Below are 14,262 nucleotides of genomic sequence, written 5' to 3' on the forward strand. Positions count from 1 at the left end.
GAGAAGTGAGTCAGTGAGTCTAACTCACACAGAAAAGGAAGGGCGGGCAAGGGATTAAACTCTGCTGTTGGAAGGTAAATATTTACATGAGTTATTTGGGGTTTTAATGTACGGGTCACCCGTACAGTGAGCTAGGCACTTGTGAGGTGTGGAAGGAAAACATTAGAAATCTGACAGTCAAAAGAAGGGAAAAGAAGCACTTATCTTAAAGTTTTTCTTTACTTTTTTGGTGGTGGTGGTGGGGGGTGTATCCAGGCATATTGACAAACAAAAGCATGTTCATTGGAGACATATTTTTTGTATATAAAACAAGAAGGTGAAGAATGGTAAGAGAGGCAAAGTTTAAGTAAGTATTTGGTATTTTTATATAAGGTGTCAAATAGAGTGAGGATAATTTGGTGTATTAATATTCTGATAAGAAAATTGTGCAGTGGATGCATCTGCAAGAAACTCTATTTCTACTGTTGAGGGTACAAAAAATAGAAAAGAATGTATAATGAAATTTATCTTAATTAAATGTTTGTGGAAGGGTTTTCACAGCCATCTTGTAGCAAAGGCTGAACTGTTGATGATGACTCAGGTTCTCTGAAGTCCCCCTTATATCTAAGTCTCAATGATTTTAGAATATCATCAATTTTCATTCTATCTGCTTAACTGACATTAAATGCTGCTTCATACATGAAAAGCTCATTAAAAATATATCCTCTGGGACAAAGCATAAACATGGCAGTATCATATCTTTATGTTTAAAGATATGTCTGCCTTAATGTAGACAGGACCTCATTAAAAATGAAATTGCTGATTTTGTCTCTGAAGGACATAAATACAAACACACATACAGGCACACAAGCATGTATATCTGATTTCAATATCTTTCCCTCCAAAAACATCAAGAGACTATCTTCTTACTGTATAAACTAGGGCTGCAGCACCATGGCTACACTTAAAGAAGAGGGATATTAATGATGACCTAGAAAGATATAACTTATTTTTATGAGAGTACACATAAAAGCGCTGTCATCACATTACATATTCTTGCATTCCATATTGACCACATTCAATCATCCTGAATAGGATTAACATGTTCACACATTTCTATTAAAAATACTTTAGCTTGGCAGCCAAAGTGTTACAGCTTACATGCTCTTACAAGATATTTTGGCTATCTTCATTTCCCTTGAGTAGCTTTAAATTCTATAAAAATATTTAGAAGCACTTTAAGATAGCCATTATTTATAAGAAGAAAAAATAGAACAAGACAAATGGAAGTTTAGAAAAACAATCAGATACGTACAAGGAACACAGGACAAAGAATAATCTAGACTGTCAGAAAGCCAAGATATTGCCTTTTTGTTTCTCCTTGAGGATGAATACATTATCAAGGATTAGTAATGCTATAGAAATTAAATACTAGGGAAAATGTCACCAATTCTTTGGCAATAACTACCTTTCAGAGATGAACAATGTGAAATCTGGTTTCTGTGTATATATTGAAATGAGCAGTGGAGGAATATCACGTCATTCACTTTTCTTTTTTGTCTTAGTAAACTGACTCAGCCCATAGTAACTGACTTTTGTTTTTAATTTGAAGAGGTATTCACTTGTGTTCATAAAACAGAATAAATGTTTACCTTGATTTTGTTAGTGTTGGACATCTCCTCAAAGAAACCCATTTTTAGTAAAAAAATCCTATTTACCTAAACATCTGCCAGGAAGTCTGTAATTATGTCCCCAAAGCCTTAACAAAATTGATTAACAAAACACTATGTCAGGTAGTCTCATATGTCTTTAAGAATCAGCATAGTATCTGTATTATGTTTCCATTAAAAATATTTAGCATTCAGGAATATAATTTCCTATAAAAATAATATATTTGGAAAGAAAGAACAGGAGAAAAAAAACAGATGAGATAAGGTTGATTAGGATGTGGAGAAATTGGAACATTTGTGCACTATTGGTGGGAATGTAAATTGGTGCAGCCATTTTGGAAAACAGTATGGAGGTGCTCCAAAGAACTAAAAATAGAGTTGTTATATGATCCAGCAATCACACTTCTGGGTATATACCTTGGAGAGATACATGCATCCAATGTTCATTGTAGTATCACTCACAATAACCCGATAGTAAAACAACCTAAATATCTATTGCTGGATGAATAAAGAAAATGTTTCATATATATACATGTGTGTGCATATGCATGTATATGTGTGTGTGTGTGTGTGTGTGTGTGTGAATATTATTCAGCCTTAAAAAAGTTGGGGATCCTGCCACTTGTAATAATTTGGATGAATCTGGAAGACACTATGCTAAGCAAAAAAAGGCAAATAGAAAAACAAATGTTGCATGATCTCATTTATGTGAGGAATCTGAAATAGTCTAAATTGTAGAAGAGACTGGAATGGTAGTTAACAGGGTTGGGTTGAGGGAAATGAGAAATTATGTGGGAGAAATAAGTTCTGAAGACCTTATATATAGCATGGTCACTACAGCTGACCATGTTGTAGCATATACTTAAAATTTGCAAAGTAGGTCGTACTTGACTGTCCTCATCACACACAAAAATATTAGTAACTATGTGATATAACAGATACGTTTATTAACTTGATTATGGTGATCATTTCCGTTTCTACATATATGAAACATCAAGTTTATACCATAAATATGTACAATGTTTGTCAATTATACTTCAATAAATTAAAAAAAAAAGAAATGTGAACTGCAGCTTACTCTATTTTAGGCATACATCAAAAGCCAATATTACATGCAATTTTTATATTTCATGATTTGTACAATATTCTCTTCCTATCAAAATAATTTCTTTACCATCGAGTGCCATTTTGCATGTTTTATTCAGCTGAAATTCATTCTTAAAATTTTGTGAGAATACTTAATATGAAATTTACCTTTAAAATGTCTAACTGTAGGGGCACATGGTTGGCTCAGTGGTTGAAGGTCTACCTTTGGCTCAGGTCGTGATCCCGGGGACCCGGGATAGAGTCCCACATCAGGCTCCCCATAGGGAGCCTGCCTCTCCCTCTGCCTATGTTTCCACCCCCTCTCTCTCTTTCTTTAATAAATAAAAAAATCTTAAGTAAAAAAATAAAAATAAGTAAAATTTTTAACTGTATAATATAATATTTTAACCATAGGCACTATATATTGTAGCAGATCTCGATCAAATTTTTTTTAATCGATCAAATTTATTAAATAAGAATTTACTTTTAACATATACTTTTTTATGAAGCAATAATACAGATCAAAGTTGGTTCATTCAGTTGAGGATATGAATTGATTGTCTCTTGACTTTTTCAAATGAGCAAAAATTTCATCCTTTCCTAGATACCATGCATTTAAAATTTTGAATAATTACAAGACTTATTTGGAATAATAAAGGGAAAAAAATCATTCTAGACTTATAGAGGAGAGTCCATTTTTTCCACTTATGTGATTAGCTCCTGATTTAAAGAAAAACAAAAGTTTTGCCCCAGAATCATCTCTGTTTTGCCACCTTGCATTTCATCTCCCCTTGGGATTCTTCACTCTAGTTACTGTTCCCTTAATCACACTAGTATCCAGGTTCCTACTCGTTCTTTTAAAAAATCTGAACTCAGGGTAGACACAAATCTCTTAGATTAGTTCTGTTAGAACAAGTGAGACTTGAAAATGTGCTTTTCAATTGATTTAAATATTTAGGAGAAATAGGAAGAAAGGAGCATACAAGAAACATATAAAATGTGTAGTTTAGTATTAGTGTTGTCCCATTACACTATGAATGTATCTTTCACTCTTGAGCTCTTCCAAATACATGTTGTTATGCTCAACTGGGTGGTTTTGTATAATCTACAGCCTTTGTGCTTTGCATTTTGCTTTTCTGTTTCTAGCCTGACTCTCAGAGAAGGATCAGCCTTTTCTACTTGTCTTGTGGGATTCCCTTCCTAGCCATCTGGGGCCCCATCTGCAAATCCCCTTCCTGCCTCCAGTCTCAGAACCCCTTTGAATTCACCCCCTATTCTTTACCAGACCTGTTTGATAGCTCCCTACTGATGCATATTTCTCTGCTTGAAAAGCATTTTACCTCTGGTTGTCTTTGCTAAGACTTACTCATCTTTGGTGTCATTTTATTTTCACCTTCTGAACATGACGTAAGTCAGGGTTATTCATTTTTCCGTACTTTATGTCACCAACGTACCTTGAACACATCTCTTATAGATGACACAAGCCAGTGAGATCATCCTTCTGCGTTTCCATTTTCCTCAGAGATTATATGAAGATGTTAATAAAATCCATCTTCTTGGGATGTTTTAAATATTAAACAAGGAGAAGACACATAAAGTGTGTTTACTTTTGTATGTATGTGATGCTAAACAAATGCTAGGTATTAATTATTGTAATTATTGCTTCACATCTTTAAGGAAAAATCCATTAAAACCAAACATAGACACACCTACACATATCAAACACATACAGGGATAAGTTTAGTAGCCCTAAACAAGGAAAGATTACATTGCCCTCTAACTATGAAATTGAACAATTAAAAAATATGCCAAGATAACTGCAAGGATGTTAAGAGATGCTTTATAAGGACAGGTACTATATTTTTTGTTATATGTGTCTTTTAAAGCACCAACTAAGAGATAGTATGTAAAAATTTCTCTTATTTTTTTCTCTTAAAATGTTGATATCTGAGTGCCTTTTTGATCTATCTTTAGGGTATTTAAATACTGTATATTTCTATAAAAGTACTAGGAGATTTAGGTATAAAAGCTTTTAGCACCCCTCTTTCCCATTGTCCAAGTAATTAAGGCCTACAGTGTTCTTCATACTTAACAGTATTGATAAATAGCAGAATATGTATTTTTGGGCAAGATTGCAGTACTAAGGGCCCTCCTTCTCCTCCTCCTCTTTTCAAGAACAAAAAATGCTAATGGAAAGCAAGGAGATTTGAGCACAGAAGCCGAAAGGAAAAATATCCTAAAGGAAATAGTGGGTAAGTTACCATGTGTGCACATGAAGAGAAGTGAAGCCATGGAATAGCCTATCTTCTTTCCTCATAACAAAGGTTGTGCCCAATTATTGCTTTTTCAGCTCCTTCCCAAAGTGAAGGAATCTTAAAGTGACATCACACTGCCTTGAGAATGGGTGCTGCCCAGATGGTAGCATTTATGTCACTTAGAAGAAAGTTATCTTAGGGATGAGGTAAGAGCTGAATTTGTGCCAGGCTAGGCTGGGATACCTTTTGTCAGGGTAGATGTGACTAGGGAATGTCAGGAAATTTTTTTCTGAATTGGAAGAAGGAAAAAGGCGGAGTCAAAGCTTAGCTCAGATAACTGTGTAATGCTATTTTTTTTTAAAAAGCTTTATTGAGCTATAATATACAAAACTGCACATATTTAATAAATATAATTGTTGAGTTTAGGGTGTGCACACACCCATGAAACCATCACCACAAGGTAGTAGACATATCCAACACACCCAAAAGTTTCCTTGTTTCTTATCGTCGTCATTTGTATTAAGACCTTTAATATGAGATCTATCTTCCTAACAAATTTTAAGTGTGCAATTTAGTGTTGTTAACTATAAGCACTAGATCTTCACTCTCATATTTATTACAGCATTGGTCACAATTGCCAAGATAGGGAAATAACCTAAATGTCCATCAGTGGATGAATGGATAAAGAAAATGTGGTGTGTACATATCATAGAATCTTACTCAGCCTTAAAAAGGAGGAAATCCTACCATATGCAACAATAGGGCTAAATCTTTATGCTAAGTGAAATAAGCCAGTTACAGAAAGAAAATACTGCATTATTTCAGTTATTCAAGATAACTGTGAACTTTTCATATATTCTGGATTATATCTTAGATGAATGGTTTCCTGGTGTATCTACTAAAATTAATATATGCAAGAGTCTTGAGTTTTCATAGCACAAAAATAAATTAAGTGAATCAGTATAACAACCTTATTTATCTCAGTTTTAAACAAAACTTCATTTGACACACTCCAGGGAAGATTTTTGTTTTTTTATGGTGTTTCTGTCATCTTATTCAGGACTGCCAGTTATAATAAAGCTGCATTCAGTGGGAAGAATGTCTACAGACAATTTCCTGAAACCAGATTTCATTCATTAATGAATATTCTATTTCTTGAGAAGGTTAGAATGTGGCAGCTAGTCTGAAGCCCAGGTCAGAGCATATCCATTCAACGCCTGATGACCAGGACACATAAAGCAAATCCTGATGTGCTGAACTTGCACAAGCCAGATGTAAGCTATTAGACACAATTAGTGATTCAGATTCCAAGGAGCTGCTTTCTGTGCCGATGGCAAAAATGGAAGATATTAATTGCACTGCTTAGAGTTTCAGCCTCTTCAGCTGAATGAGATGTTTTGTGATTTCCCCAGGAGCATAAGACTTGAAGCTGAAATATATTTCATGACAGATTGACAAATAGGGCAGCTTTTTAAAACATATTTTAGATTCTGGAATATAAAACATGAACAAATAATAAAAAAGGGCTTTCTTTATTTTCTCTCCCCAATCCAAGTCAATTATTTTCAAAGGCTTACCTTCTTCTTTTAACATTTCTAATTTTTTGTAACAAAAGATATGTTTCCCCTATTTTGCTTATCTATAGAAATTAATGATACATTCTATGAGTTTTTGAGCAATCAGTTACAATTATACTTTGTGGGCGTTGAGGTATGGGAAATAGCCAAATATTTTGGTTTACATGTTATTGTATCTCCCATCTCCCCCTCCAAAAAAAAAAAAAAATGTCCACAAAGTAATCAATGAAACCTGTGAAGAAGGTACATTTTGTGGCAAAAGTGACTTTGCAGATATATTTAAGGTTATGGACTTCTAGATGTAAGAGTATCCTAGATTATCTAGGTGGGCACAATCTAATCACATGAGCCCTTTAAAGCAAGGAGATTTCTCTGGCTAGAGGCAGAGAGATGTGGTAGGAGAAGTCAGAAAGATTTCAAGAATGATAAGGGTTGGAAACACCATTGTGGTCTTTCAGACATAGGAGCACATGTGCCAGGACCACAGCATGGCCCCTTGGGATCAAGCGGGGACCTCCCAGATGTCAGCTGGCAAATTAAATAATTTCTGCCAACAATAGAGATGCATGGGCTTGAAAGTAGATTTTCCCAGAGCCTCTTGATAACAGCCCAGTAGTGGGTGCCTTGGTTTCCTATAACCTGCATGACCTGATGTAGAGAAAACCAGCTCAGCCAACCCAAGCTTCTGGCCTATAGACTTGTGAGACAATAAATTTATGTTGTCTTAAGGTGTTAAGCTAATGGTAATTTGTTATGTTAGCCATGGAAAGCTAATATGCTAATTTATGTCCTAACTACTGTCAAAAATGATTTGAAGTGAATTTTAATATAAACAGAAGCACTAATATGTTAAAATGAAATGTTTTAATAATTTAGATTAATAAAACATTTAGCATCTATGTAGTAAGGATTAATTTATTTAATGTAGAGTCAGCAAGAAATCCAGCTAACTGGAAACACTAGTTTTTCAGAAGAAATATACTTTTTCCTAATTTGTAATTCCCAAAAGAGATCTTTCATTAATTTTTGTTATTTAACTTATTTAATTAATTTTAATGTAATTGTCAAAGCACAGCATAATGGGCTTTTCCTGTTTGTAGAATATACAGAAAATTCATGACATGGCTGCTTCTCATAGAGTTTTTCAGTAAATTTAAGGACTGGTAACTGAAAATTCAGAGAAGTTATTTCTTCATTACATATAAAATAAATAAGCATTATGTATGTGCTTTACTGGAGACCCAGAAAAGAATAATAATGTAGAATTTGATATCCGGTGCTTTCCATATAAACTGAATTTGATATCAGGTGCTTTCCATATTATGTTTTATTCTCCATATAAAATATAGTAAACATAACAGAAACCATAACAATTAAACAGAGAAACAGACTTAAGATTGTCATTTTTAGTGAAATAAGATGGTAAAAGCAATTTCCTGTTGACTCATTTTTCATGAACAAAAGGGATTTTTTTCTAACACCCAAACATAGAAAGTAAATCCTAACATAAAGATTAGCACTTTAATTTTTATAACTTTAAAGTATTTGAATGACACTATATTTTTTTGTTTAGATAATATACGCACATGATTAAAAAAATTAGAATGATCTATACAGGAATACATTGAAAGGTCTGTTCCCACTCCTATATCCAAATGCCCCACTATCTCTTTACTCAACATGTAACATCCTCACTGTTTTTCTATGCAGACTGAGGTAAATATAAAATGCTATACCTTCTTTTCTGCTTTTCTCATCGTTCACAAAAGACAACACTAAACCTTCTGTACCTTGCCTTTTTCAGTTATCATTTCATTGTTTGGTGTGAGTAAAAAAATAGCTTTCTCAGATCTTTTCTCTAGCTGCATGGTGTTCTATGTGGATGTATTATAGTAATGAATATGGTTTATTTCTGATCTTCTATCATAATCAAAGCTATAGCAACTATTTTGTAAACATGTTAAATATTTTTTTACTCACACTGGTGTATCTGAAAGTTGAAGAGTCACAGATGGGACTCTTAGGTCAAAAGATCATTGAATTTGTCATTTTGAGAGCAGCTTCCCCTGTTACTTCCATAGGCATTTACAAAGAAATGATGCATTCTACCAGCATTACAACAGAGCACCTGATTCACTACATGTTGATACTGTCAAATGTATGCAATTTTTCTTCAGACTTGCGAGAAACAGTATCTCAGCTTTGTTTTAATTTTTATTTCTATTATAAGTGAAGTTGAACAGCTTTTCATATATGAGAGCCATGTATTCTGTACTTTTTCTCTGTGATCTTTAAAATTATTTATTTTCTGTATTCTGAATACAAGTCCTTTCAAATATATGTATACATACAAGTAAATATATATACATGTAAATATATATATATCATATATTAATATCTATATATAAAACAAATAGCATTTTTCTACTCTGTGGCTTGTTTATTGTATAACTGAATAATTCTGAGTGGCTGAAGTTTTTCTTCTAAACATGTAGAACACTTCAGAAATCTACAATCCCACCATCCATGTATGAGAATTTTAATTCCTCCACAGCTTCACTAACATTTGTCATAGATTTTTATTCCTTTTTCTTATTTAGCTATTCTGTTGCATATGTACTGATGTCTCATTGTGGGGTTTTGGGGGTTTTTTGGTATTTATGAAATGATTAATAAAATTAACTCTTTCTTTTTATGCTCAGTGACCATTTGGAAATCCTTTATTATGAAGGATTTAGAGCTTTCATCCATTTCTATATGAGGTTGCCTTTTTCTTACTGGTTCGTAATTGTTGTAAATGGAAAGCCTTTGTCAGATCTAAGTACTGCAAATATCTTCTTCCAGATTATAGCGTGACTTTTCACACTCTTAATACTGTCTTTTGGTCAATATATGTTTTTATAATGAGGCCAAATTTATCAGGGTTTTTTTGCCTATACTGTTAGCATATTTTCTATGCATTGTTTCTAGTATATAGAAATAAAGTGAAATTTGGAATATTGATCTTAGATCCAAAGATCTTAATGAACTGTTAGGTTTTTAATATTTATTGTTATTATAATTATATCCTGAATGATCACATGAGGTATACTGTAACAAAGATTTACTAAATACCTAACATTACATAAGTTAATCAGTCCTCATTTGTCCTAGAATTCACTCTTAGTGTGATGGGATGAAAGCCAGGTCAATTTTTCTGAGGAACTCCATACCCCATAATCAAACAAAAAGGAGAAATGATTTTTTTTCTCCTTACAAAGGCAGTTGTCCCTCTTGAGTTTCCTTCTTACTCTATCCATTTGGTATGTAAATAAAGTGTCTCCAGGTAGCCAGATAGCTCACATCGTCTCAGCTTTTACAATTTAGAGAGGTTTCCAAATTCCAGGCTTCATCTGACACATAAATATGTAATTATACAGGGAGATAGTATTGGAATCTTGCAGCACTGTGAGGCTTCACCTAGGGCCTTTCTCAGGGTGTAACCACTTAGCTCTCTCAGGAAATAAGATGAGTTTTATGATCTTTTGGATCAGAGCAATTCACTAGAAAAATTACTGCAGGCCTGATTATTTTGTTGTGTCAAGAGATTTAGGTGACTAGGACTTATTGCATGAGCAATAAGAAATCTTGATTTTTCTACAAATTCAAGTACAAATTCTAAAGTATTAATTTACTTCTGGAAACAGCTTTTTTAGGAATTCAGTTATGCTCTCTGTGAATAATTTCATTTTAATCTTTTCAATCCTATGTTTTTTATTTATTTTCCTTGCCTTATTGTAACTTATATTTAAAATACAACGTTGAATAAAAATGGTGATAGTGGTCAAAATTTTCCTGATCACAGATAGAAAACTTCCTGGTAGTGTGTTTGAACTATTCTGTATCAATTTGAGAATCTTCTTATTTTGCTAGGTTGCCACAATTTTATTGGCCATTAATGAGTGTTGGAGTTTATAAAACTTTTAAATCAATCCAGGTGAATCTATTTTATTTCTCCCCCTCCTACTCCCCACTTCCTCCTACACTGGATTAAGTCATATAGAATTTTCTCGTTGTGAAAATACTGAAGAGATTCGATTTTTGAAGTAGATGTCACACAATTCATTTTGGGAAAGCAGTGTTCTAAAAAAATTGGGACATTTCATGCAATTTTTCAAGTAATTAGACATAAGTTGCTCACAATATTTTCTTATTAACTATATGATATCTAGGAACAGTAAGGATGTCTTCATTTTCATTCTTGATGTTGCTAAATTATATTTGCTCCTTATTTCTTGCTAAAAGACTTCAATTATAACTTTTAGAGTAAGCTATATTGGGGGCTCCTGGGTGGTTCACTTGGTTGAGTGTCTGACTCTTGATTTCGGCTCAGGTCATGATCTCAGGGTCCTGATGTTGAGCCCTGCATGGGCTCTGGGCTCCATGATCCTTGGGGAGTCTACTTGAGATTGTCTCTCTCCTTCTCTTTTTCTCTCTTCCCACCCCACCCACACCACAGGTGCTCTCTCACTTTTTCTCTCTAAAGATAAATAAACAGGGGACGCCTAGGTGGCTCAGTGGTTGAGCTAGGCCTTCAGCTCAGGGCATGATCCCAGTGTCTGGGGATAGAGGCCCACATCAGGCTCCCTGTGAGGAGCCTGCTTCACCTTCTCCCTATGTCTCTGCCTCTCTCTCTGTGTGTCTCTCAGGAATAAATAAATAAAATTTTTAAAAAAAATAAACAAATCCTGAAAAAAAAGAATAAACTATATTTTCTATTTTGGTTCTTTTATCCTGGAATCTTAAAATAGAAATGTTTTAAAGCTTTTTAAAATTCCTTTTTGGGGATCCCTGGGTGGCTCAGTGGTTTAGCATCTGCCTTTGGCCCAGGGCATGATGCTGGAGTCTCGGGATCGAGTCCCACATCAGGCTCCCTGCATGGAGCCTGCTTCTCCCTCTGCCTGTATCTCTGCCTCTCTCTCTCCCTGTGTCTCTCGTGAATAAATAAATAAAATCTTTAAAAAATAAATAAATAAATTTCCTTTTTAATGTGCATTTTAAAAGTTTATTTTCTTATTTTCCTAGTATTAGCAGCATCCATGAAGTGCAAATCGTTTATTAAGTTGTGATTTATTTTCCTATTTGACAAACATCTTTTACATTTCTTTTACTCTCCTTTCTTGCCATCTTTCGGACTAGTCAATGTCTTAATATTCTATTTTTCTCCTCTATTAACTTGACATTATATATCTCATAATATTCTTTGAGAGGCTTCCTGGAGATTAGAACATTTATCTTTGACTTCTTAAAATCTAATATGAATTACTACATTTGGCACAACTTCCAGTACTTCCTGATGACACTAGGACTTAGAAAACGATTCAGTTTTTCCCTTTTATGGAGTAACTGCATTTTTTAGTGTTCCATTTTATGTTCACTAATGGAAATTTAACTACTTTTTTTCTTTGTTGCTCCAGGGTTAAAATAAATATCTTTAATAATTTGTTACAGTCTCACTCCAAATTATATCACTTTATATAAAGTTAAACTCTTATAATAATTGTTTCATGATTCCTACTTCCTGTCCTTTATACTGATTTTATAATACGAAGATATTCTCCATATGCTATAATTGTTACATTTCAAACATTTTGCTTTAAATTGCAAATTTTCTTAAGAAATTTTTGTGTGAGGGCAGCCCTGGTGGCTCAGAGGTTTAGCACCACCTTTGGCCCAGGGCATGGTCCTGGAGACCCAGGATCGAGTCCTGCATCAGGCTCCCTGCATGGAGCTTGCTTTTCCCTCTGCCTGTGTCTCTGCCTCTCTCTTTCTGTGTCTCTCATGAATAGATAAATAAAATCTTTTTTTTTTTTTTAAGAAGTTTTTGTGGGAAAAGTTATTGACCACATTTGTCACTTTTCATACTTTTTTTTTTTTTTTTTTCCAGGAATGAAGTTTTTTTTTTCCAATGCCTTTCTTCTAACTGTAGGTCTACTGCTGATAAATTCTTTGAGTTTTCTATGTCTAAAAAAGCCTTAATTTTATGCTTACTTGTGAAGGGTATTTTTCCTGGATAAACTATGAGGTTTTTGTTTTTTTTTGTTTTTGTTTTTGTTTTCTTTCAGTATAAAATTGTTCTATTATTTTCTGGAATTTTTTTTTTTTTTTTTTTTTTTTTTTTATTCTGAAGAGTAGTCTCAGGTGTTTCTTTTTTCCTCAGATGAAACGAAACTTTTTTTTCTCCTGCTGTTTAGATGTCCTCTTTATCACTGGTTTTCCTAATATACTTATTTCATGCCTTGGTGTGTCTTCCTTTGTACCTATTTTGCTTACGTATCCTTATCTTTCTTACCTTTCTTGAATCTATGGAATGATAGCTTTAAACTATGTTTGTGTATTTTTAAGCTATAGACTTTCCATTGTATCATTTCCATATGGAGTTTATCTCTTTCATCACTATGCTCATGTTTTCCTTTAACATCTTACTGCTCTTTGTAATAGATGTGTTGAAGTCATTGTTTGCTAATTCCACCATCTCTGCCATTTCTGAGTATGTTTTATTGACTGATTCTCTGACTCATGAGATCCATTTTCCTGCTTCACATATTTTGTGATATTTGTTATTATATTGCCTATTAGGAAAGTTATGTCATTGAATATTGGGATTTTGTTGTTGAGTTGGAAAAATTATGTGTTTCTCCTTTACTTCACATTACTATAATAATTCACTTCTGGAAAAAAAATAATTCACTTCTGGTTACCAAATGTGTGGGGTTTTCCACACATAGCAAGCAATTCTCAACGCCAGCTGGGTGTCCTACAATTTAACTCATTTCTGACACTACCTGGAAACAGAATCAGGTCCCCAAGATTAGGCTCAGTTGAATAAGAGTGTACCCTCTCCTCACTCTAGATGGCATCCAGATTGTCACCTGGACTTCTGGGTGACCAGCTATGAACTGGGTTCCCACAACCTCCTCTTTGGGTTTGATAATTTGCTAGACTGGCTTATAGAATTCAGAGAAACAATTACATTTACCAGTTATTACATAATAAAGGGTAAGATAATGAATACAGATAGACACATATAAAGATACAGAGGGATAAGGTCCAGAAAAGTCCCAAGTGTGGGAGAATGTGGCCCATGGAGTTGGAATCTGCCATCCTTCCAGCATATAAATGTGTCCACTCATCAGGAAGCTCTCCTAATCCTGTGCTTTTGAGATTTTATGGAGGCTTCATAGAGTAGGCATGATCAGTCATTAATTCAGTCTCTAACCCCTCTCCTTTTCCCAGAGGATGGAGGCAGGACTTAAGGTTCTAAGCTTCTAGCTATGGTGTGATCTTTCTTATGACCAACACCAATCTTAAAGCTATTCAGGAGCCCATCAAGAGTTGCTTCATCAGAATAAAACAGACACCTATTACCTAGGAAATTCAAAAGTAACAGGAACATTGTGTATCAGGAACTGGCACCGAAGACTAAATAATAGAACAAAAAATTCTCTTTGTGCTCTTAACACTTAGGAAATCACAAGGTTTTAGGAGCTCTGTCACCAGAAATGGAGGCAGAGACCAATACCTATATATTTCTATTGTTGTTTATGGAAGTTGTCTTTTTTAAATTTGTAAAACTCAGATTGGCAGTTAAGCTGCTTACTAGTGGGTCAGCTTTATATTTTCCAGGCTTTTTATTAGTTTTGTTTTTAAAGTTAT

Source organism: Canis lupus, chromosome 15, assembly GCF_048164855.1.
Source record: "Canis lupus baileyi chromosome 15, mCanLup2.hap1, whole genome shotgun sequence".
Taxonomy (NCBI): domain Eukaryota; kingdom Metazoa; phylum Chordata; class Mammalia; order Carnivora; family Canidae; genus Canis; species Canis lupus.